This window comes from Macaca thibetana, chromosome 4 (assembly GCF_024542745.1).
Source record: "Macaca thibetana thibetana isolate TM-01 chromosome 4, ASM2454274v1, whole genome shotgun sequence".
In the NCBI taxonomy this organism is placed as follows: Eukaryota; Metazoa; Chordata; class Mammalia; order Primates; family Cercopithecidae; genus Macaca; species Macaca thibetana.
Genome location: NC_065581.1, coordinates 158,508,696 through 158,535,612, shown reverse-complemented (window position 1 = coordinate 158,535,612; position 26,917 = coordinate 158,508,696).

The window sequence follows — 26,917 nt, the reverse complement described above, 5'->3', positions numbered from 1 at the left end:
AAGCTCTCTGAAGCAGACCATGTTATAGCAGGTTTTGGCTGTGGTATCCCTCAAACCAACTGCCAGAAGCATGAACACACACACTGGCAAGGACATAAAGCAGCAGGACTAATTGACTCTGAAAGCTTAGCCACCGTGGCGGGGCACAAAGAACGCAGAGCTGGGTCTGGTCCCACGCCACTGTTCATTCACTGGGCAACCTCATCGAGCCACCCACAACTCAACTGTCCAGCTTCTCACCTGTGTCCTGGGACAGCTGTGTTTTCACTGGATGACCAGGTGGGTCCTAGCTCATGCATGAAGTGCCACGTCAATGGCAGAGCCCTGGATGCATGGGAGGTGAGAGATGGCTTTTCCATTGCAGTGATGAGAGGGCTGGCTCGAAGCCAGAAGAGCTAGGTCACCATCACTACTTTCCCCCAAATGTCACACTCATCTCTGGGAAAATGGGGACATGAGAGGAAACCTCCCAGCCGCCCTTCCACGCTTGGACCATCCAGAGGACGTTCAGACAGCCACTCTGCCAGCATCCTCTATATGCTCTTCTTCCTCGTCCCACTTCAAGGCTAGGCAGCCCATCCTCTCTAAGGACTGTGCTCTGGAGAGTGGAATCCTGGGAACACAGCTCTATGAGGCTTGGATCCTGGCTTTTGGAGACCAGAGAGTTTCCTCGGGCCTCACTCAGCCCCCAGCTGTCCCTGGGAGTCCTCCACCTCCTGAAGCAGATGCCAAGGGGCCCTATGCTGGGCATGGGCAGCAGGTGCCTCGAGCCTCCAAGCCTTCACCCTGCATCCTGTCAGGGTGGCCAGGGCTCAGCAGCCACAAGGTGGAGTCAACGACTCAGTCTCCCTCAGGGGAACAGGATCACTTCCCAGCTCCACTCCAGAGCAGAGTCCAATCTCCCTGTTGAGTGTGCTTGCCTCCCTCAGCCTGCTCCAGGTAACATGGTGGCAGGGAACCTCCTGACTGCCTGGACCAGAGATGCAATGTCATCTTATCCTGTATTACCTGTAACGCTATCTTAATCCAGCAATCCTGCCTCTGTGCACACATCCAAAGGAAATGAAATCAGTGTCTCATAGATACATCTGCACCCTCATGATCATTGCTGCAATGTACAGCTATTACTCACAATAATCAAGACATGGAATCAACCTAACGCATCCATCAACAGATAAATATGTGAAGAAAATGTGATGTACACACATACACATACAATGGAACACTATTCAGCTTTTAAGAAGGAGATCCTGCCATTTGTGACAACATGGACGACCCTGAAGGACATTATGCCCAGTGAAATAAGCCACGTACAGAAAGAAAAGTACTGCATGATCTCACCTATGTGTAGAATCCAAAAAAGTTTAACTCATAGGAGTAGAGAGTGGAATGGTTATCAGGGGCTGAGGGAGGGGATTTGGAGACATGTTGGTCTCAGAGTACAAAATTTCAGTTAAACAACATGAATAAGTTTTGGAGATCTTATTACAGCATGGAGACTAGAGTTAAAGATACTGTGCTGTGTACTTAACATTTGCTAAGAGTAGATCTTGTGTTATCACCAAAAAAAAAGGTAAGGTGTAAGAAAAAAATGTAAGGTGACTGATACGTTAATTAGCTTGATTTTAGTAAGCATGTCACAATGTATATGTGTCTCATCGTGTTGTGCACTTTAAATATATACAACTTTTATTTGTCATTTCTATCTTAATAAAGGTGTAAAAAATAAAAATATGAAGCAAGGGACAGTCTTCACCAGTTCATAATGGATAGAATGTACACCTTATATTCATTTTTATGCTAGAGGTTTATTCAGTTATTCACTCATGCCTTTACTGAAAACTACCCTCTTCTAGGCACAGTGCTGGGGACTGAGCACACACTGATGAATAAGTCACAGCCCTTGTCCTTGGAGACCTTCACCTCACGGTCTAGCAACAGGTGAACAAGAAAAAGCAATATGGGCATTCAGCAAATCCCTGACTGGTATGCAAATGTGAGGCCAGTGCCCCCACTTGGATATCCCCCCCTAGTAATGTAGAATAGTGACCTTTTCACCACACTCTGGCTAAAGCTTCTAGAAACACACACACACATTTAGAAGTACAGACTGTGACTGTGGTATAATCCAGTGTAACGGCCCACATGAGGAACCAATGTTTGACCTTGATCCCTTGAGGCCAGGTCTCTGATAATCCATGAAACAAGTCTTCAAAGTCTTAAAATTTGTAAGTAGGAAGGACTGAACGCTGGTTGTGACTGAAAAACACACTCTGAGTTCTCTGTTTTCATTGGGAAACACTTTATTCCTGCTAAATAATAAGAGCCAGTGATGGCACAGATTACCCTGTGCCTGTATAGCTTTAAGGAGAACTTGTGTTCCTAAATTCTTAGGGATAAATCCACCACCAGAACACTGACTCCATCTTCAAGTTTTCAGGGCTTGCTTGTCCACACAAAGGGAGTATAAAGTCTCCTGTTAGGAGTTGATATCTGGGGCTTCCTCCTGGCACTGCCTGCTTTAAGCCAGGTCAAAAACCACGTCTTCCAACAAGACTTCCTGATTAATCCTACCTTACACAACTCATTTCAGGGCCTGTTGGCACCCATGCGGTGACCAAGGCCAACCAACTGTGAAAATAATCACTGTCTTCCCTAAACCCTTAAACCAATTGTTTATCTAACTAATATGTGCTCTCTTTTGCGATCACGCACAGTTTTGTTTGTTTGTTTTTTAGCCTGGTAGAAGTTACCTATATACACTCTGTAGCCTGGTAAAATAATTTGAACAAAACTATTTCTAATAAAGCTCACCACCCAAAACTTTATTTGTAGAAGACTTTTTGTTTACAAAAATCTTACACCTACATTTTCTCAATAAATATCTCACTAACACTGATCTGTAGATAGAGCAACTTCCATCTTACAGATGAGCAGAAAGATTACAGAGATTTCAACCCCGATGTTCTGGTGTATTCCCTTATTTTTACTTCTTCATAACTTTCACACATGATATATACAAGAATCACTGTATTTGCAATAATATGGATGCTGTCTTCAAAGGATTCTACGTGTTCTATTAATATACCTATCTAGCACTAAGCACTTACAGGTGAGACTAGCAGAGATTCTGTAAGTGAACATAGAAGCCTGTCCCTATATCCTCACCCACACTTAGCCTATGGAGCTCCATGATGTCTGAGACCAGGTCTTCCCCATCCTTTGTAACTCTCAGAATCTTAGGCACATAACGAGCTCACTCTGTATTTGTTGGAGATGTTAATGAATTTTTTTATAAAGGCAGAGATTTGGCCGGGCGCGGTGGCTCATGCCTATAATCCCAGCACTTTGAGAGGCCAAGGTGGGCAGATCACAAGGTAAGAAGTTCAAGACCAGCCTGGCCAACATGGTGAAACCCCGTCTCTACTAAAAATACAAAAAATTAGCTTGGCATGGTGGCGTGCGCCTGTAATCCCAGCTACTCAGGAGGCTGCGGCAGGAAAATCGCTTGAACCCGGGAGGAGGAGGTTGCAGCAAGCTGAGATCGCGCCACTGCACGCCATCCTGGGCAACAAGAGTGAAACTCCGTCTCAAAACAAACAAACAAAAAAATCAAAAGAAAAAGATGGAGATTCAGTCCCACATCTTCTGTATAAATGATCCTCAGGCATCTGGGGACTTAGCTGCAGCGAAGCCTGAGGGAGTGAAGCTGCATTTTTCATCCCAGGATGTTACTCTCACAGGACTCTCAAGCCACAACAGAAGAAAAGATGAGGTGAGCAGGGACAAAGTTATTTCCGACTGGTTGCAGATGGGGAGAAAGATCTATGTCATCTGTTGCTGATCTCTGGGCTCACATCAGACACTTTGCAAAGCGGGCTCCCTCCAGGGGATTTGGGTAACAGCCCTGCCTTTCAGAGCAAATAATAGTCTACACTTGCAGAGTGCATTATAGCAGTTTTGGTGAGTTTAGGGACACAAGTTCCCAGCCGGGCCTATTCCTGTGGAGTTCCCTGAGTTACACCCTCCAGGCCCTGCCTCCCCGCCAAACGTGACTCCAGACCAGAGAGTTTCCATGTAGAGGTTTCATCTGTTTGTATTGGCTCATTACAGACACTCCTTGAGATTTGACCAATGCAACATGTGGCCCCATGCTAGCGTGCTATGTGCTGAGACTGCAGCTTAGAGCAACAGCTGGGGAACCTTCCCTTCTGCCTCTGTTCTGAAATAAAGCACGTCCATTTAAGACAAAGGGGGCTATACTGAACTTACTTATGGGGAAAATTACAGGTCACAAAATGTAATTTCACTATAACATATTGGAATGTAGATGACTGCTCGCCATAATGTGGTCACCCATGTTTCTTTCTCCCCCCCACATTTAACATTACAACAGCTACACGTCACATTCTCTATTTCACTCCCTGAAAATGAAAGAATTAGGTTTGGTATGACTAAATTTCTACTCAATTGTAAAGAATTCAAAGATTTTATAGCAAAATATATCATATAATGAGGATATTTTGGAAGTTTGGGTTTAGTGGTCTCTCCCCCTCTATCATTTCATAAGATTTCCTTGTATTAATAAATGGAATCTTGAATCAAGATAACATTCATTGTGGAGTGATCTATTGGTGAAAGGAAAAGCCATATAAAATCAACTGAAAACTATGGGAAACTATTGAGGTGATGTGACAAAAAAATGTGTGGACCTTAACATTTTTGCTGTCAACCAAAAATATTGTCAAAGATGAATATAAATCATGAAAAAAAAAGGAGCGCAGTCAGGTGCTCAAAATCGCCAGCAACGGATCAAAGTAACTTGAGAAAATCTTATTTAGAATAGGAAAACTAAAACAGGAAAGGAACCTAAAATAAAACCACAAAGATGGGGAAAAAGCAGGGCAGAAAAGCTGGAAATTCAAAAAATAAGAGCGCATCTCCCCCGGCAAAGGAGCGCAGCTCATCGCCAGCAACGGATGCATAGGATACACACACATACAAACACGACGTGTGTTTACTGAGTTGCATAAATTGAAATATTAAAATAATTTAAAACTTCCGCAACCTTGAAATTCAAATCCAGTCAAAATGTTTCTCGCAACTAAAAAGATTGGGAAATGATTTAAAGTACCCACAAAGGGAAGCCCATCAGACTAACAGCAATCTCTCAGCAGCAATAAGAGAGTGGGGGCTCCTCTAAATAATTGAGGTATACCATTTAATCCCAAAGAAAATTTTTTTTTAAGTTAAAAAAGTTAACATAAAGTTTATGTGGAAAATAGGATAAATAAGAATAGTTAGTGAATAGGAAGTGTATTAATTTTTTCTACAGGAGAGTTTTTCTATTAAATTTGGAAAGATATTTTAAAGTTTAAATAATTTCAATTAGCATTATAGGGAAGTAAAATGAGCCAGGAAAAAAAAAAAAAAAAAACAGAACAGAACAGAGCTGAGAACCCATAAACAAAACGTAATATACACCAAAAGGACATGTTTTATAGAAGTGGCATCACCAATCAATGGGGATTTTTTTTTTTTTTTGAGATGGAGTCTTGCTCTGTCGCCAGGCTGGAGTGCAGTGGTGCAATCTCTGCTCACTGCAACCTCCGCCTCCTGTATTCAAGCGATTCTCCTGCCTCAGCCTCCTGAGTAACTGGAAGAACAGGCATGTGCCACAATGCCTAGCTAATTTTTGTACTTTTAGTAGAGATGGGATTTCAACATGTTGGCCAGAATGATCTTGATCTCTTGACCTCGTGATCTGCCCGCCTCGGCCTCCCAAAGTGCTGGGATTACAGGCATGAGCCAATGCGCCCGGCCAATGGGGATTTTTTAAAGTAATGGTCTGAAAGAATTGTCTTTCATTTCGGAAAAAAAATGGAAGAACATACCATGCTCATGGATATATTTACAAGTTCTTCAAAAGAGGACACCAAACAAATTCATTAGGAAGAATCAATATCGTGAAAATGGCCATACTCCCAAGGTAATTTATTCTTCATGCCATTCAATAAATTCCATATGAATTAAGTAATGATACATAGAAAAGAATTCCATACAATGTTTTTGAAAACTTTATCTCATCTCAGTAAGGAGGATGCCAAAGTATAAAAGCAATGGAAGAAATAAAACAAAATATCTGTCTATTTAAATATCGAGCATCTTTGTAGGTCAAAACTCCTTAAAATCAAAAAGCCAAAAACAAGCTAGGAAAAAAAATCATTGGCACAAATTTTCAGCTTTCTAAAAGTACCAGCTTTGCCTTGTTCCCCATTCTGGCAAAGAACAGGCTATTTCTGTGTTGATGTAGGTTTTCCTACGTCCGTTCCTCTTTCATGACCTCTTGTGCCCATGGGCTAGTGACATGGGAAGATACCTGGTGTGGAAATTCTACGAAATACGTAGAGCATTGTTGAATATCTGTTTAAAATGTCTAAATATTTCCATGCCTAAGGACCTCATCCTGCCAAGTATTTTTTTCAGAAGTTGTATTACTTTAGGCTTAGATTTTTAACACTGGAAAAGAAATGTGATATAGTCCCTTAAGGAGAAGTCAGTCTGTAAAATTCTAAGGGAAGCAAAAGCTGGAATTTTACTGAGTAAGCTTAACTAAATTCCAAGTGGAACCTTGATAGCAGCAAAGAAGAATCCCACTGAAAAAGAGATATACTCTCTTGATGGGAAAAGAGATCTGTGAATGCACATTTATGATAGGTAGATAAACAAGGGTAGGAATTCTCTATCATCTTCAGTACCTGGCAGGTATGATTTACCTAACAAACAAAACCCATGAATTAGTCATCTATTTAGTTCCAGTACAAAAACAAGGATCGATTTTACTTAGAGAAAATGTCCATTGTACATGTGCAACGTAAAAGCATAGCCACATACATACATGTTTGTTAGAAGGAAACAAAAATTCATCATTACAACTTCTGCTTCTGATCAAGATGGAATAACAGAGACCAGATTTATCCTCCTATCTGAAACAATCATAAAAACCATAAAAAAAAAAATCACAGTAGTTTTCAAGACACCGGACATTAGGCAATAAAGGACAGTAATCCTGAGAGATGGGAAATGAACAAGATGAGCCCTGTGATTACTCCAGCTTACTGCCATGAGAAAGTTTCCAGTCCATGGTGGAAGAAAAGAGAATTCAGGTGGCACCCAGTGAACTCCCTAGATAAAGAGAGCCCTGTAAGTAAATACAGCTGAGACTCTGGGAGACCACGTTGCCTAGAATTTGCAGATTAAAGTGCCAGAGAGGAAAAGAGTTGCATGAGGAGAGGATTTCTGAGAATCGTGGAACATGTCCCTAAAGAATTTAGCAGAGTGTTGATAAGCACATGCATGTAAGGAAACTATGTGAGGCTGGGGAAGGAAGTGTCATAGAGGATTAGAGAAGAGTACCATGACCAGATAAAGAGCCTCTTCCCATCACTGAGTGAGAAAAGCATCAGGATTAATGTGTCATTAGATAGGGCACTCAAAGTAGTCTTTCCACTCAAAGACTACTTTGAGTGCCCTATCTAATGACACATTAATGTGTAATAGTTACCTTGTGACGAAAAACTGCTCTGTTCCAAGTAACGATTCTTTAAAGCAAGACCCAAAAGGATCAAATTTTTCCAAGTAATTTGGCTGCCTTCTAGAACAAAGCTCAAGAATATTCGTAGATATATAAAAATACTCAGCACCAAAGTAAAATTCACCAAGCATGCAAAGAAACACGAAAGTGTCTACACTGAGGAGAAAACTCAACCAATCAAAGGTGATCCAGAACTGATACAAATGTTTGAATTAGCAGATAAAGACATAAAACAGTTATTATAACTATATAACTACATTCTAGTTGTTCAAGAAGTTAAGTGGATCCAAATCAAACTTCTAGAGAAAAAAACTATAAACTGTTAGATGAAAAATATACCAGGTATGAATTAATAGCTACTTAGACATTACAGAAGATGTAAAAATTCTAAACAAAATATTAATAACTAAATCAAAAAAAAATTTCAAATAGAAAATACGTCACAACCAAGTGGGATTTCTTCAAGGAGTGCATGGTTGATTTAATATTTAAAAATTAATCAATAAAATTTATCATGTTAACAAATTAAAATTGAAAAACCATATGATAATCTTGATAGATGCAGAAAATCATTCAACAAAATCCAACATCTATTTGTGATTTAAAAAAACTCTCAGCAAACTAAGATTAGAACTTCCTCAATCTGATAATAAGGATCTGTGAATAACCTACAGTTATCATTATAATTAATGGTGAAAAACTAATTGTTTTCCTTCAAGATTGGTAACAGAACAAGATGTTCACTCTCTCCACTTCTATTTAAAAATGTACTGGAGATTTTATACAGTTCACTCAGGCAAGAAAAAGGAAAAAATATCTAAACTGGAAAGGGAAAAGTAATTTTCCTTTATTTGAAGATAACTTGACTTAATTGTCTATTTAGAATTATCTGATGGCATCTGACATCAAAAACAGCAACAAAAACTACTAAAACTAGTAATTTATTATAGTTGTAGGATACAGAATAAATATGCAAAAATTGTTTATTTATATACTGGCAACAGTCAATAATTGAAATTAAATAGCAACAAAAATAATAAATTACTAGGGAAAAGTATTTACAAAAGATATCCAAGGCCTCTACATTGAATACCTACAGAAGAGGAACAAGAAAAATTAAGAAGACCTATAAACAGAAAGATATGTCATACAGAAGACTCAGTGTTGCTAAAATGTTAACTCACTAAATTGTTCTATAGATTCTACACAATCTATGTCAAAATTCCAGAAGCCTTTTTTGTAGAATTTAATTCTACAAGCCAATTCTAAAATTCTTACAGAAATGCAAAGGACCTGGCCGGGCGCGGTGGCTCACGCCTGTAATCCCAGCACTTTGGGAGGCCAAGGTGGGTGGATCACGAGGTCAGGAGATTGACACCATCCTGGCTAACATGGTGAAACCCCGTCTCTACTAAAAATACAAAAAATTAACTGGGCGTGGTGGCAGGCATCTGTAGTCTCAGCTACTTGTGAGGCTGAGGAAGGAGAATGGTGTGAACCCGGGAGGTGGAGCTTGCAGTGAGCCTAGATCACATTACTGCACTCTAGCCTGGGCAACAGAGTGAAACTCCATCTCAAAAAAAAAAACAAAGAAAAAGAAATGCAAAGGACCTAAAATAGACAAAACGACTTTGTTGGAGTGCCATCACAGCTTGGTTTCAAGGATTATTATAAAGCTACAGTAATCAAATCAGTATGGTATTAGTATAAAGACAGCCAAATAGATCAATGCAAGAAAAGAGAGTCCCAGAATAGATCCATGTATATGAACAAATAATTTGGACGAAAGTGCAAAGGCATTTCAGTGGAGAAAGCATAGCCTTTTCAACAAATACTGCTAAAACAATAGGATATACCCATATGCCAAAAAGTTAACTTTATACATACCTCACATCAGATAAAAAAATTAGCTCAAATGAGTCATAAATTTAATGTATGTACATCATACAGAATATAAATATATACATGACCAAAACTGAATACTATAAAACTTATAGCAGAAATCATAAGAGAAATCTTTACAATCTTGGGGTAAGCAAATATTTCTTAATATGACATCAAAGTCACCATCCATAAAAGAACAAATTGATAAATTGGACTTTATTAGAAATAAGCATTTTTGATTCTTAAAAGATGCTCTTAGAGGAATGAGAATATTAAACACAGACTGGAAGAAAACACTGAAAATTATATAGCTGATAAAGGACTTGCATCCAGAATATACATAGAGCTTTCAAAACTCAACAATAAAAAATGAACAATAAAAGATGGAAAAAAGATTTGAACACATACTTTATGAAAGAAGATATAGGGATGGCAAGTAAACAAAAAGATGTACGAGATTAAATTGTATATTGTAATCATGTGCAATTTAATACATGGCAATTATACCTTAAAAAGTTGTTAATCGTTAGAGAAATGCAAATAAAAAGCACCGTGAGAGACTACTACACAGCCACTTGAATGACTAAAATTAAAGAGACCGACCATACTAAGTGTTGGCAAGGACGTGGAGGAACAGGAACTCTCATTTGCTGTTGGCAGGAGTGCAAAATGACATGACCATTTTTAAAAACAGTTTGGCAGTTTCTTAAAAAGCTAAACATGTACCCATCATATGACTCAACCATTTTCACTCCCAAGTATTTACACAAAGAAATGAAAGCAGATGCCCATGCAAAGACTTGTATGCTAATGTTTACAGCAGCTTGATTAGTAATAGCTCCAAACTGGAACTAACCCAAATGCCTATCAACAGATGACTGGATAAATGTGGAATGCTACTGAGCAGTAAAAAGAAATGGATTCTGATGCACACAGTGACGTCGATGCTTCTCAAAATAACTATGCTGAGTGAATGAACCTGGGGAAAAAGTACGTAATGCATGATTTCATCTACTTAAAACTCTAGAAAATGCAAGCAAATCTATAGTGACAGAGAACAGATCAATAGTTGTAGTTGTAGAAAAAAGTAGGAGGCAAGAGGAAGGAATTAAAAAGAGCATGAGGAAATCTGAGGGGATAATGGGCATATTCATTATATTTCATGTGCTAATAATGCATACACATCAATGTTTATCAAACTTTACTCTTAAATGGTATGCAGTTTATTGTACACCAGTTATACCTCAAAATTGTTGCTATTTTTTTAAAAGTCCTATGATACTAAGTTTAATAACCTACCTCAGTGGTTACAGGGCTTTTGAAGAGTCAGGCAGTGACTGTGTTGAAGGTTGGGTTGTCTCTACATTAGAGGCCAGTCATTTCAAAGTGAGCCAGTGTTGACACCACAATACAGAATGTGGGTACTGCTGTGAAGAAGACGCTTTCATGAAGTCACTTAACTTTTCCCGACTGTCTACAGAGGGCTAGACCTAACTCTTCTGGACAGCGAGGTCACAGCAGTGAACAAAAGAGACCCAAATCTTTGTCCTCAGGAAGCTACATTCTTACGCAGGAGATCGGAAATAAACAGAGTAACTGCATAAGATAAGCTTTCAAGAGAGAAATGTTAGCAAGGAACACTAAAGCCAGGAATGTGTGTCTGTATTATGTGTTGGTGCAAGAGGATGCTGGAACTTCAGATAAAATGTTTAGGAAGGCCAGCATATGGAGGAAGTGAGGGATTGGGCTGTGAAGATGCTGGGAACAAAGTGTTCGGGCAGAGGGAACAGCAAGTGCTCACCAAGGCGGAGCAGAGCGTGCTGGACGACAGGAAAGAGGCGGGGGAGGGGTGAGGAAGGGGGAAGGGGCAGCTAGGGTAAGATGCATGTGCAGGGAGAGGCTGGGAAGGGGCTCTAGATCACGCAGGGGTTATTCCTGAGTGAGGAGGAGAACCACAGAGGAGGAATGGGGTTCTTTGGCTGCTGGGTGGGAAATAGATTTTAAAACTCAAGGGTGATACAAGGTGACCAGAGAAGGGTCTCTTGCGTTCACCCTGCTGAGAGGCCATGGTCGCTTGGACCAGGGGGTTGGCACGGGAGGTAGGAATGGCATCCCGCTCTCCATATATGGTGGAGGTGGAGCTGACAGACTGTACGTGTGTGAGAGAAATATGAGTCAAGACTGATACGGAAGTTTTTGGCCCAAGCAACTGGAAGAATGGAATTGCTCTTTTTTTTTTTTTTTTTGAGACGGAGTCTCGCTCTGTCGCCCAGGCTGGAGTGCAGTGGCCGGATCTCAGTTCACTGCAAGCTCCGCCTCCCGGGTTCACGCCATTCTCCTGCCTCAGCCTCCCGAGTAGCTGGGACTACAGGCGCCCGCCACCTCGCCCGGCTATTTTTTTGTATTTTTTAGTAGAGACGGGGTTTCACCGTGTTAGCCAGGATGGTCTCGATCTCCTGACCTCGTGTGGAATTGCTCTTAACTGAGAGTTCAGGTGTAACCGTTTGCAAGCTTGCTTCAAAACTCCTTTCAAAGAGCAGTGTCTGAGCCATGAATGAAATCCAGAGTTTGTTTCAACTTGCTGTCGAACGCCCTTTATTCCCCACCACGCTCCACACCACTGCATGAGAAAGGACAGGAGGTAGGGCTTACCTTCATTGGGTGACAGTTTTACTGGGCAAACCAACTTATCACAAACACCACCCTGGGAGCCGTCCAGAAGATGAAGCAACTCAGAAGAAAGATCAGAACTCTGAGGCCTCCAGGCATCCTGACCAGGCAATATTTCTTTAATTCATCAGCTTGATTTTGTTGCCACCACCCCAGCCTTCAGTTGGACACGGTATTTATTGGTTTTGTACAAAAATCTGGGTTTAATTTTTTAAAAAAAGAAAAAGGCTGTTGACAGGCATATGTCAAGGCTAAGAAAAACCCAGTTCATTTGCTACCGGATTAGCCGTCTGTTTGAAAACATGTAGTAGCCAAAAAGTTTAAGAAGAAAATGTTTGACAGAAAAAAAAAAAAAAAAAAAAAAAATGGAGCTCTTTCCTGGTAATTCACAGAAAGGAAAGTGAGAGTATGGTTTTCACTGAAGCGAAAATGGACCCAGTTTGTGGGAAAAACGACAACAACAACAACAACAACGTGTTTTGAGGAGTGTATTTTGAGAAGTTCTGCCTTAGGTAATTTAATATTCATTCACACTGGCTTCTGCCACCCCTGTAAATGCGGTAAGCAGAGCTGCGGAGGAAAATAGGGGCACCATCTGTGGGTCCTGACTTCAGCCGCGGAGAGAGGGAGCTGTGGAGATGCCAGCAGCTGCCTGGGTGGAGGAAGATGTGAGAACATTGCTTCCAAGGCAGGGAGCCAGACAGGACCGGGGAGCTGTGGATTCTCAGTTAGGCAAATTGCTGAGCGGTGCTCTCGCTGAGGTCAGAGGGAGAAGAGTGGCAGGGGTGACTCCTTGACGATCGCAGAGTAAGGAGAATGTGGTTTGCTGCCCACAGGCCCCTCACTCAACATGCAAAGATTTCTACTTGGGGCATCAAGACTGCAGGTGAGGCCAAGAAAAGACTTGGACGCACAAAGTTAAGGTGAATTGGGTGCATGTGTGTGTGTGGAAGGGGCAGCTGAGTGATGCGCTGGCAAAGGCAGGCGTGTCCACACGGGTGAGCAGACACTGAGACTGCAGCCCGCATACCCAGAGGAACAAGCAGTACGTCTTCGGTTAGGAATGTGCCTGCAGCTGGCAGTGCCCAGGAGAGGGGCTTTTCTAACTGTGTCGTCCAATCCATTAGATGCTAACCACATGTGGCCACATAAACTTTAAACCAGTTAGAATGACATAAACTTGCAAATGCAGTTTCCTACTTGCACTAGCCCCATTTTAAGTCTCCACAGCCACCTGTGCTCACTCGCCACTGCTCCAGGAGTAGAGATTCCGGACACTTCAGCCACTGCAGAAATGTCTCTTGGGTGGTGTCTGCAGGTGCCGGCTGCAGCTCTGCCAGGCAAAGTAGAGCGGCTGCTCCGTGCCTATGGATTTAGATGACCTGCCGACATCTGATCAGTAGCTCTCAGCGCCTGAGCTGCATGATTAGCATGGATCTGGGGGCATGCAGGGAAAATCCAGGCTGTCAGAGAGATGGCCTGGCCTGGGGTGACCAGTCGGGCCTCTTGTCCTCATGGTCACATTCTCAGAATTGGGGGCAGGGATCCTGCTGGTGAGTCTCCCGAAAACACTTCATTTTACCCGAGGGTTTGCATTTTCTAAATCCTGGTTCACAGTGAACTTTTATAACAAAATAACTTCCAGGTTTCTACACTACTGCCTTCATTATGAGTTTTTGGTTTTGTGTTAACATAAAAGACATGTAAAAATGGGAAGGCTCTGTGGTGTGGGACAGGGGTGAGGAAATCTGTGGTGTGATTCTAAATGGGCTGCTCAGACTGCCTGGGATTCAGTTCCTTCAACCGTAAGATAAAAACAGTAGGATGACAGTTTGGGGAAGCTGTGACTGAGTCTGAGCTAACCATAGTTCTGGAAGCTGGTGAGGAACTTGAAGTGTTAGCCAGATTCTGAAGAGAAAGTGCAGGGATGAGTTTGGACACGCAAATCAAAGCTGTGGGTGATGTCACAGCCTATGGAGTCGGAGAGAAATGAGACGCTCCCAACACTGAGCCACTGACTCCAACTCCTACATCACAGCCACGAATGAAATCCAAAGTTTTCGACTTGCTGTCAAATGCCCTTTCTTCCCTACCACGCTCCACGCCACTGCGTGAGAAACCGCAGGAGGTAGGGCTTACCTTGACTGGGTGACAGTTTTACTGGGCAAACCAACTTATCACAAACACCACCCTAGGAACAGTCCAGAAGATGTAGTAACTCAGAAGAAAGATCAGAACTCTGAGGCCTCCAGGCATCCTGACCAGGCAATATTTCTTTAATTCATCAGTTTGATTTTGTTACCTCCCCGGCCCTCAGTTGGACGCTGGGTATTTCTCAGTTTCGCACAAAGCCAGCAGCAAATTCATCATCTGGCTACAATGAGGAGATTCACAACATGGAAACATAGTCCTTCTTCCCGGCTGGCAGGCAGCTGTGGGGTTTGCTTTTGCTGGTCGTAGCGTAAGCGGGTGAGGGTGTTGAGCCTCCTGATGGCGTCAGCAGCGTTCCTGAGTTATCCCCAGGAGCTGCAGGTCGTTGCAACACAGGGCTAGAAGAAGCACCTGCTGCGGCCTTTGGAAGGATTTGTCCCATCAGACACTCAGCAGCCCTGAGGGAGAATCGAGTTGTGAATTTCGTCACCGGCATACTGACATAAATTGAGCTTAGCTTGAATGTCACTTACCACTTGCTGGCTCAGGTGGTCTTTCCCAACCACAAGCTGCTGGTCTCGGTGACAACAGCTCTGCAAAGTGTCAGAATCCAACCCAGGCCTGCCAAATGACCCTGGGCAACCTGGAGGTGAGGGAGCCTCTTGCCAACCAGAGAGGGCTGCGCCCGCAGTGGTACGCTCCCCGAGGAGGAACATTCTGGAGCCTGGTCTCATTCACCCTCTGTTCTCCCTTACACTTGTTTGTCAACATGATGAATGAGAGGCAAATGGCAGGACCACAGTGTTTCAAACATGTGAATTGATTTTTTTCCCTAGGCCTTTGGGTTCACTGACCAGAAGAAAAGACCTCAACTAAAACCGGATGTTTTCATGAAGTGAACTTTAACTTTGCATATATTACACCCAATTATCAAATGAACAAAAGCTATGCACGGATTTATTTACTGTTTGGCAAGCATGCAGTCACTCAATCATTAGTACCGTGGAAAAAAATCAATTCACATGTTTAAAATAATCCTCTGGGACTGACTCAAAGGATTTGTTTCTTCACAAGCAGACGGAAAGAGAAACAGACACTTGTTCAAAAAGAAAGTGTGAGTTTGGAAGGAACATTTTGGTCACTCAGAATCAACTCAATGACTGTCATTGAAATTTCACAAAAATCCTGGTTCTTAAGTGAATTGGAGACAACTCAAACAGGACAAGCTTGCCAAATTTGAGTTCTTCAATAGAAGCTACATTATTCTGAGGGTCTGAGCCCAGGGCTCTGATGCAAATGGGATTGAGAGGCTAATATTAGCCAGCAGGTTTTGTTGCAGTTCATTTTTGTGAGAAGAGCCTTATAAAGTCAGGAACCCAGAGGTGCTGGTCCAAATTCTGATTCTCACTGGCTGTCTAAGCCATATCACCCTCCCTTTCTGAACCTTCATTTCTTAGCTCTATAATAAGGAATCTGGACCAGCAGTTCTCATCTGGGGACATGCAGCAACTCATGACTATGGGCACCTAGTCAATAGAGACCAGAGACACTGCTCAACATCCTACAATGCACAGAAAAGCCCCTCAACAACAAAGAATTATCTGACTCAAAATTTCAATCATACTAAGGGTAAGAAACCCTGGTTTCACCTAGATTTACCTCATTTTCAACAAGGTAACATCCAGCTTAAACATCTTATGGTCCTACAGATAGTTCAATATATTTCTTCCATTCCAGATCCTTTATCCTCAATATATATTAAAAAACAATTTTTATTTTATTTTGTTATTTTATTTTATTTTTTGAGACAGGGTCTCACTTTGTTACCCAGGCTGGAGTGCAATGGTGCAGTCAAGAGCTGACTGCAGCCTCGACCTCCTGGGGTCAAGCAATCCTCCCACCTCAGCCTCCCAAATAGTTGGGACTACGGATGTGAGCCACCATGCCAAGCTAATTTTTTTTTTATTTTTGTAGAGACAGGGTCTCACCATGTTGCTCAGGCATGACCTACCGTGCCAAGCCTAATTTTTATACCTTGCCAAAAATATGTGCATGGCACATAACATGGATATTTCTTTATCCATGTTAATGTATAAAGGAAAACAAAAACAACAGAATAAAGCTTCCTAAGATACTGGGAACAAACTTCTAATAAATATTTACAATGGCAGTTGGCAATGATCGAAAGTCTTCCAGGGTATAACCTATATCCCAGTAGTAAAATTAGCCTTTTGGGAAGCCAACCTAATAACTGTTTGCATGATGTTTGCTGAATGAATGATTCACCAGATAATATCTTTGATGCTGAAAGGAAACACATAGGTAACAAAAGTCCCATCCTATGAGAAGTAGGGAGACAAGGATGTCTGTGTGCAACTGTGGGTTTGGGGCCTACACAAAGATTTAAAAAGAAAATAAAGCCAAAATACTTTCCCCACAAAAATGCCCTTTCTCATTCATTTGTTCCAATAAGATCTTTATTTAGAAGAACATGCATTTTCTTTGCTGACTTCCCCTTACTCCCCCTTAAGCCTGAGTCAGATGCCCCTCCTTGGGACTTCCATAAAACCTGCAATACTTGTACCATCGCACATCTTTTATTTTATTATAAATATTGGTTCATTTGTCTGTCTGGTCCTTTGGACTATAAGTTTCTTGAGGTAAAAGCCCATGCCTTGTTTACTTCTGTATCATCAGTGCCTAGCCCAAGTGGGCATACAGTCGGTGCATTACAAATATTCATTGACACTGGTTAACATGTGAGACTGAGCAGACCTTGCTGCTCCTCCCACAGAGAAATGCTGAATAGAACCATTGTGGGAAAGAGAGCTCAAAAGCAAGAAAGGTGCTACAGTCATAAAGTCATAAAAGGAAACTGAAAGCAGAGAGGTGGCTTTTGAGTTTCAACATGATTTGAGCCCATGGGGTGCAGTGAATCCCTTGGCACTGGAGTTTAGTACTCGAGGAGAAACAGAATTTGTGGCCTCAAGCCTGTGTGTGATGAGAAGCTGAAACCGAGTTCCCCAAATAAAGCTGAGAGTTGGGGGTAGCTCACCCCCAGGAACACAAAAATAAGGGAATGTGAAAAATATTTTAAGTGGATCTGTTTTCAAAGTTTGAATATATAAAGAAAGTATTTAATGTGTAATATAAGAATACAAAATTACTTTTAAAAGGAACAAGGAGATTGAAAAAACACCATAAGTACAAATTCAGCCATTAAAATAAAATGCCACAGACAAGTTAGACTGTAAGCCAAATACAACAGAAGGGAAAACGAGTGAGCCGAAACTGCATCTGGGAACACAAAATAGACTTTGACCCAGAGAACTGAACAGATAGAAAATAGAGACAAAAAGTGAAAAGAAATGGAGAAAAGAATGAAAAGCTCCAACTTATTTATGGAAAGATTCCAGTTGAGAGAAAGTTGAGAGAATGGAGCAGAAACAATATTTGAAGGGAAAATAGGTAAAGAATTTTCCATAAGAAGGCTTACCAGACTTCTCTCTTACACCAATGGAGCTGGGTTTCTCTAATTAACCAGGTAGCTTTCATTGCTGACTGCATTACTGTGATCTCAGAGACCTAACATCTAGGAGAGTCTAGGAGAGAGTTGCTTCCATGTGATTCTCTCTGCTCTGAGCTCTGTACTTTTTCTGATGAGACTGGAAGACCACACCCCCAAGCATGGTATCACAGGCTATCATTCTTTGGGACTGCTTCCACCATCACAGTGTTACATCTCCAGATAGAACTCTCCTCCCCATCTAATGCTGGTTTGGTTTCTTTGTATTGAGTAACTAAAGCTTGCTGGTCACTTACCAGATGACTAGCTTGGGAGAGACTGAATATACACATGGACAATGGCCAGACCACATATAAAGTTAGAACTCTGCAATCAGCCCCGACTGGAGAGAGTGAACTAAGTGCCCTAACCAACTACAGAGGATGGATACACCACCTCTGAAGAGCCCACTTCCTTCCCACTTCCCTGGCCAGCAGCCTCCAGTCAGCACACACCTGACACCTTCCCTTTTCTGCTCTCATAGCTTCCCCACTCCTCTTCCTGCCTAGGAGTCTCTGCCAGAACACACGTGATGGTAGTCACAGAGCAAGTTATAGCCCATCTGGGACAAAGTACAGATTCTTTTCTGGGTCAGGACTTGCTCCATTATACAGCAAGATGCTTACTGAACCCCTTTCAGCCCCAAAGCTGCCTATGGACTTTTATATCCCTAATTTAGGGCTTAGAGAGTCATCTGTATAACTCTAAAATCCAGTGGAATTTGGCTTTATTGTCCCCAATTTATAATGAGTTACTATTCCTATACCTCATTTGATTTTTTTGTCAAATAGCCTTCCATACTATGTAAATGAGTATCATGAGGTTCCCGCTATGGACACCAAATTATTTTAGGGCTTTCACAAATGTCAGCACATCCTATCTTTTTATTTTTCTTATTCTCAAGCTTTCTGTGATTCCATTCCACATTTCCTACTGAGACATGCCACTACTCCTGAAAATTACTGTGGTTTTATAATTCACAAAATCACTTCAAATGAGCATGGAGTATGTATATACGTGGGAATGCCCTCCCTCCACACTGCATTAGAAGGTCTTTCCTTAAAACAAAATTCAAACTTCTCATCAGGATAGGTTTGGGAACAAGGGAAGAAGGGAGTGAGGTGAACAATGATGAAAGAGGAAGACTGAGACCAGTGGAGCAGAGTGGGGCAGAGCAGGTCTGCACACCGCTGGAAGACCAAAGTCAGAGCAAGGCCCAGGAAATCTCTGATGCATGCATCACCCGTGTTGGTCTAGGACCAATCTGTCACCGTGCTTGTTTATCCCTCATCTCTCCCTTCCCATTCCTTACTGAGGTGAGAGGCAACAAAAGGAAGGAGTGGAGCAAGCCAAGGAGAGGGTGTTTGGTTGGGCTCTGTCTTAATCTGTTTGAGCTGCTGTTACAAAATACCTTAAACTGGGCAGTTCATAAACAACAGAAATGTGTTGCTCAGAGTTCAGAAGGCTCCAAAGTCCGAGGTCAAGGTGCCAGCAGATTAAGGGTCTTGTGAGGGTTTCATAGATGGTGTCCTGTTCCTGCCTCCTCATATGGCAGTAAGGGCAAGGAAGCCCACTCAAGTCTCTTTATAAGGGCATTAATCCCATTCACGAGGGAAGGGTCCTTATGACTTAATCACTTCCCAGAAGCCCCACCTCTTAATACTATCACATTGGGGACCAGTTTCCAACATATGAATCTGGCGGGGGACACCAGCATTCAGACTATAGCAGGCTTTGTCACTAGGAATACAGGAGTGAGATTATGAGGGCCTGGAGGTTTCAGCGAGAAGCTGATCAGCAAAGATGGTCCCTGCCTTGCTGTGAAGCACAACACAGAATTACTACTAGATTCTGGAACCCCTGCCGTAATTGTGTTGGCTTCTAGGGCTGCTGTGACAAAGGACTGCAAACTGGGTGGCTGAAGCCAACAGAAATGTATTCCCCCACGGTTCTAGAGGCCAGAAGTCCAATACCAAGGTGTCAGCAGGGCCATACCGCCTCTGAAATCTGTAGGGGAGAATGCTTCCTTGCCTCTCCCAGCTCCTGGGATGGCTGTGGATCCCTGGTGTTCCCTAGCTCACGGCTGCAGTGCTCCAGCCTCTGCCTGCATCTCCACAGCCATGTGCATATGTCTCTTCTCCTCTTGTTGTAAGGACGCCAGGCACATCGGACCAGTGGCCCACCTACCCCAGCAGGACCTCAAGTAATTACATCTGTACAGCCCTGTCTCCAAACAGGGTTGCATCTGAGGTGCTGGGTGTTAGGACTTCAACATATATTTTGGGGAAACCCGACATTAACCTTCTGTCCTTTTTTTCCATGGTGATTGTGCTTAAAAGCCTTCAAACAGAAAATCCTGTATACAAGGAAGGACCCAGGTAGATGAGACTTTGTGTCCATCAGACTTAAAAGAAGAGAATCCCAGGTTCTCCCAGGAGCAAACAGAAGAGGCTCTGTTACCTGGCAGGAAAAAAAAGTAAACTGATTTCCCCTCCTATACTCTCAGCACAGCACAGAACAGTTCTGTCCGGGTTTTTCCCCACACATCAATTCTGACAGTATCTACTGGGAGTTCACAGGTTAAGGGCCCAGTCCCACAAAACTGCCTGCATGATACCAATTGCAAGACTGGGCCTCCAGAACTTCCAACAGATCAGCCATGAATCAGGAGTTCCCACGACTCCTGCCTCGGGTTTGATTCATGTGCAAAAGCATCTCATGGAACTCCGATGAACAGTTCACTTACATTTACCAGTTTACTACTAATATCAAGGATATTGTAAAGGGTACAGATGAGCACCAGATGGAGAGATGCACAGGGCAGGGCATGAGGAAGGGGCACAGAGGTTCCCTCCCTCAGGCGCTCCCCCATGTCCACCAACCCAGAAGCTCTCCACGCCCGGCAGTTCAGGGATTTTTATGGCAGCTTCATCACATACATGTCATTGATTATTAACTCCATCTCCAGCCCCTCTTCTCTTCCCAGAGGAGATGGCTTGGTCTTTCTGGCGACCAGCCCCCATGCAGGAACCCACCAGGAGTGGCTCCATTAGAACAAAAGACGCCCCTGTCACCCAGAAAATTCCAGGGGTTAGGAGTTTTGTGTCAGGAACCAGAGTCAAAGACCAAACATCAGAACAAAAGATGCTCCTAGCAACCCTATTGCTCGGGAAATTACAAGGGTTTTAGGAGGTCTGTGCCAGGAACTGGGGGCAGAGACCAAAAGCTATTTCTTATTATAGTTCAATATCACAGTCCACCCCCTGTTTCTGGCCACAGATCTCTTACAGCAAAATGATATACAACTCAAAAGATACCATCACATGACTAGAATCCCATTCATTCATTAAGAGTTAGTCCAGTTCATCATCATATCTTATGGAAATGTCTCCCAGGGTGGGGCTACTCAGATTTGCAGGCTTCTACCCTGTCCCGTAGGGCCTCAAAAGCAGGAGTGGCCTCGGCAAACACATAGCTTTACGCTTCCAGGCATCTGGGATAACTGAGCTAAGAGGCAATGATATCTCTTGCTCTGAACTGTTTTCAAAGTGTTAAAGTGTTAATATAATATGAGGCTTCCTTCATTGCAGGAGCCTTTTATTCACTTCTTTTCCATCAGTTATGATTTCTCCTTCTCTTTGTTTAGACCCAAACATTTCCATCCTTGGAAGGGACACTTGGATAAGCCACTGTTCTGGTCTAATTGCTGGGAGCATTACTGGTCTAGCAAGTGCCTTCCCCCGGGTCCACTCTGTTCAGACAGGGTACAAAGCAGTGGGCTATATTCACCACAAAATAAGATAGCTTCATTCCGTGTTAACCCCTATTTTGCTGGATGGGGTGAAGGCACAACCCATCCCCATTGGGCCCTTGGGAATTCTGACACAAGTTTTAAAAACATGGTAACAATTTCCTGCTTAGGAATCATCCCTGCTGTCAGCACTTATAATTGCAGCCCTGGGCCTATGACCCCTGCATCACGTAGGGGAAAAAGAGTTAAAGTGATGTGGAGAGAGAAGGAAAAAAATTACAGTCATTATACCTGTGTACTTCTCCCTTGGCAAGAACTGCATAGTCATACCAGCACTCTCCCACCCCCCTCCCCCAGATCCACCAGGAAACGGAGGAAAGTGTTAGGGGAACACGCCTTTAGCCCCACTCATGCTGAGTGTGCACTACACTTGTGAAGATGTGCAAGCCAGCCCGTTGTGTCTTCATCTACCCCTGTTTAGGAAAACCAATGTTTTAATTGCCTGTTCTACTTCTCTATCAAACTATTACTCTGAGGAGGCTAGCTTTGCCCATTGTTGGACATTACAGGCTGTACAGTGTGTTCCTTGGTCTAAAGAAATGTGATTGGGCCATCCAAATTGGTGCAATATCTTCTGTTCTGGCTTTTGAACGGCACGGTGAGCATTTACATCTTCCACCGGGTAAGCAAAGCCCAGACCAGAGTCAGTCTCTGTACAGAACATGTCTAGATTCAGTGCATCTCTTCTTTGCTATAGCTACCCGCTTATCTCAGGGACCCAGATGGCCACTTCAGGGGAGGACACAGGGATGACTGCTTGTTGACTCTAGTCATCTTTGGAATCTGGAAGGGAGTTTCGATGAGCATTGACTTGTTTTACTTTAATGCACCCTCAGATTTCCACAGGGCTGTGCTCCATGGAGGAATCCTTTTAATAGCCAGGTTTCCATGGCCCTCTTGCTGAGTGTATGGCCAGGCCACTGGTCACTGCCCGAGAGTCAATAAAAACCCAAACACAGAAGCTTCTGCAACCCTTCAATTCTTCCATCACTGTTAGGTAACAGCATGCTTTTAAGCCCACCAAGTTGATTTGTTTTAACCTGCTTTGATCAAAGTAGCCCTTCCAACAGGACTGTATCTGTTCATCTTGGAACTGCCACCCACAAACCAAGTCACTCTGGGTCGGTCAGTTGAGAGAGGTTGACAGGGCTCTGTTCAAGTGACAATAGAATCCAGAAGCTCCTCACATAGCTCCGGATTCAGTCCTGGAGGAAAATGGGCTCCCTGCTCGTATCTCCTCCTTTTTTTCCCTAGGCAGCATGATCCTGTATAAACTACTTCCATTTTATCACAGGACTCTTTTGGGCACTGCCATTCCTATTAGAGCATTTCTCTGACATCACCCAAGACAGCAGGGGTATTTCATGTTTTAAGATCATTTTGTGTCCTTCAGTCATAAGAGTAACTTCCACTAATGTCTGAGACCAAGTTAGTAAATGCCCCTTCAACGAGAATTCTCCAGTCTAAAGTCCCCCTAGTGTCGTTGGGAGGTGCCCACAGCCTTTGATGTAAGCTCCTGTGCACGCACCACACAGACCTAACGCAGAGAGAACCTGGCCCTACCAACACTCCAGCTTTAACTCTCCCCTGTGGGCTCAGACGGTCTCACTGGTTCCCATTTAGCATGTCCAATGAACACTGCTTTATGGCAGGGCGCAGTGGCTCACACCTGTAATCCCAGCACTTTGGGAGGCCGAGGCGGGTGGTTCACCTGAGGTCAGGAGTTCAAGACCAGCCTGGCCAGCATGGTGAAACCCTGTCTCTACTAAAAATACAAAAATTAGTTGGGCATGGTGGCAGGTGCCTGTAATCCCAACTAGTCAGGAGGCTGAGGCATGAGAATTGCTTGAACCCAGGAGGCGGAGGTTGCAGTGAGCCAAGAGCATGCCACCGTATTCCAGACTGGGCGACAGAGTGAGACTCCATCTCAAAAAACAATATATATATTGCTTTATTGGGTAACAGGCATGCATAGCAGGTGAATATCACAGTCATCAAAAAGACAGTCCCACATGGCTTGTGTGCAAAGCATGTCAGCCGCTTCATCTGGGGTGCTCCACTTCAGTCATAGGAGGAGTCAACAGTACCTCTTCTCAGGATAAACAAACCTTAGAGTGACTGTAACCAGTCCACCAGGCTGGCTGTTCCCTTGAGAATAACCTTCTGTGTGCCTGATCACTTAGAGTCACCTGTGATTGTTCCATAGCGAGCTGTGGGCACTGCATCAACCCAGACACGCTCTTCCACTCTGCAGCATTCAAAACTAAAGACACTCTTCCTAAATTCATTGCTATCATAATCCATTTTCACTAAAGACTCCTCAGGAAGCTGATGATACTGATCTACAAAATGAACAGTTCCTTCACACTACACCTCTGGTTTCAATAGTCTTCTGGTTTGGCCCTCTCCCCAGGTGGACTACCTTCTGGTGACCAGAGATCTTAGAGATACTTTCTGTTGTTCCTGCATAATTTTTCCCTTGAGGGTGGCTTTCAGGCCAGTGGCTGAAGCTCAGACCCACTGAAATCTGAGCTTGGTCTAGCATCAAGGTCTGAGCCAGCACTGCCTTTTAGTTTCATTTTAGCTGTTACATGTAACAACAACCAAGGAATTGTACATTTCACCCTAGTTTGCATTTCCTTATGCTTCCAGTGAACTAGCTCCCTGGGAGTTGGAGCCATCTCTCAGCACCACTGATAATTTTCACTTTTAGTAACTGAGCACAGCACATCTGTGGCTCCATACATGGCCGACCACGTGGCCACCAAGGAATCAAATGTTCCTCACCCCCACCCTTTTATCCTTTTTCTTCCCAAACCACATGTTTCCCAGAGCCAGGGTCATTCTAGCAAATCCCACTTCGTTGACACCAACTTGTACAATAGAAAAAATGAGGCAGTAAAAAACTAAAAGAATGAGTGGATGGATTTAGGAAGGTCTTTTGAAACTAATAAAGTAAGAAAGCCATTGAAAGCTGACTGAGGATGCCATCAGAGGCACAAGCATCAGAAGGCCCGAGGTGGTTCATGGATAACGTCCTTTGTCGCAGTGACTGCATTTTTGTAGCTTCAATTTTTCCACTCTTGTTTTTCTCCACCTACATTCACCTTTATTAATAAAAAACGATTTTAAATAAAATAGCAGGCAATGTGCCATGTCACCCGTAAATACTTCAGAATGATGTGTTCTAATTAATTAGGCCTCCTTTTTTAAAGCATGGCCACAATGACCAGACCTAATAAAATTACAACTAATTATCTAATATCATTTAATATCCAGTCCACATTCAAAAGGTTTGAAAGATCCTTTCTTCAGTTATTTCCAAACACAGTCCACTCATTGGGTCTGGTTTTACATCTCCTAAGTCTCGTGGATTCCTTGGAGAACCCAGGTCATTGGTAGAATGTCCTGAATCCTGTGTTTGTCCGATTGCTTCCTTCTATTGTCATTTAACTTGCTACTTTATTCCCCACACATGCTGTAAACTGACAGATTTAGAAGCTTGAGTGCATTCAGGTTTATGTCTTTAGTTGTGTGCTGTGTGTTGTAACTGATTGCGTTACAACATGCAGCCCATGAAGTCAAGCTTTTCCACTTTTAGTGATGGTGTCAGCCTGACCCCTCCAATATGAAATTTCTCATCAGTATTTCATTTAACAAACTTAATATCTATTGCAGATCAGTGCTGAGACTCATTATTTCATGGGATTTTTAAAACATCATTATAAACTCACACTCATAGATTTTCAAAATATACTTCATGTATTTCAATCTGTTGCACTTAATTTTTTCTGTTGTTTGTTTGTTTTTGTTTTTGTGTTTTGTTTTGTTTTGTTTTTTTGACAGAGTCTCACTCTGTCACACAGGCTAGAGTGCAGTGGTGCAATCTTGGTTCACTGCAACCTCCATCTCCTGGGTTCAAGCAATTCTCCTGCCTCAGCCTCCCAAGTAACTGGGACTACAGGCACGTGCCACCACGCCTAGCTAATTTTTATATTTAGTTTTCAGTAGAGATGAGGTTTCAGCATGTTGGCCAGGCTGGTCTTGAACTCCTGGCCTCAAGCAATCTACCTCAGCCTCCCAAAGTGCTGGGATTACAGGTGTGAGCCACCGCGCCCGGCCTGTTGCAGTTACTTTTTTTTTTTTTTAATGTACAAATTCCCCCACTTTAGGCCAATGGGAGCATTTTCAGATGGCCCCTTGTTCCTGTCAACATAGCCAATAGTCTCAGTTTTCTTGTTTGTTTTGTTGTTGTTGTTGTTGTTGTTTTTGCCCAACAGAATGTCCTAGGCTCTTGGTATTGATTTCCTTCTTCTGATCTGAAATCAGCAATTTTTCTAAGAAGACAACTCTCTCTTTTATCCACTTCACCCTGTTCCAGGCTGAATGAAGTCATAATAAAATTAAAATATAATGGACTTTCCTCTCTAGCCAGATTACAACAGCTACACTTCCAGTGGTGAGCCACAGCTTTGCTTTGAATTAAAAGACCTGCTTCAGACACCTGTTTTTTTAAGTCAGTTTGGAATTAATTCATATTAACATAATATGTTCCCTTAACTCTAGCACACGCACCTGTATTGAATCCCCTTCTCATCTGTGGTGGGAGGCTGGTATGCTCTGTTTTCCTTAATGCTCTGGATAAACAGTCTTAGGAAATAATCACCTGGTCAAGGAGGAAATTGGTTGCTAAATCAAACTTTTAAAAAATGAAAGCAGAGAATTATGGCAATGAACGTTTTAATGATTCTTCTCTTATCGTCCTCCACGAGGCCTCTGTGGGACACGTAAAGGATGTCCTTTCCACTGGATTCACTCTCTCTTTGAAGAAAGCAAGGCAACCAAGAAGTTGACACACTCCTGGGTTTCTGGAGAGGATAAATGCTCAAGAAAACTTGAACCGTATTTGGATATTAATAAGGACTTTGCTTTGGCAAACAAAACCATGTGAAGGTCCAGGGTTGCCAGACCCAAGAGCTCTGAGCAGTGAGGTCCTGTGGCATGTTTTTATTAATATTTTTTATTTTTATTTTTTTAATGAATAGGGTCTTACTATGTTGCCCAGATTTGTCTTGAACTACTGGGCTCAAGCGATCCTCCCACCGTGGCCTCCCAAAGCACTGGGATGACAGGCATGAGCCCCACACCTGGCCCTGGTCCTGCAGCACATCCCAGCTGCAGGCTTAACCTCATGGAAGAGGAAGGAGAAAACAGCTTTTCCTTGCCCATGGCTAGGTGCACA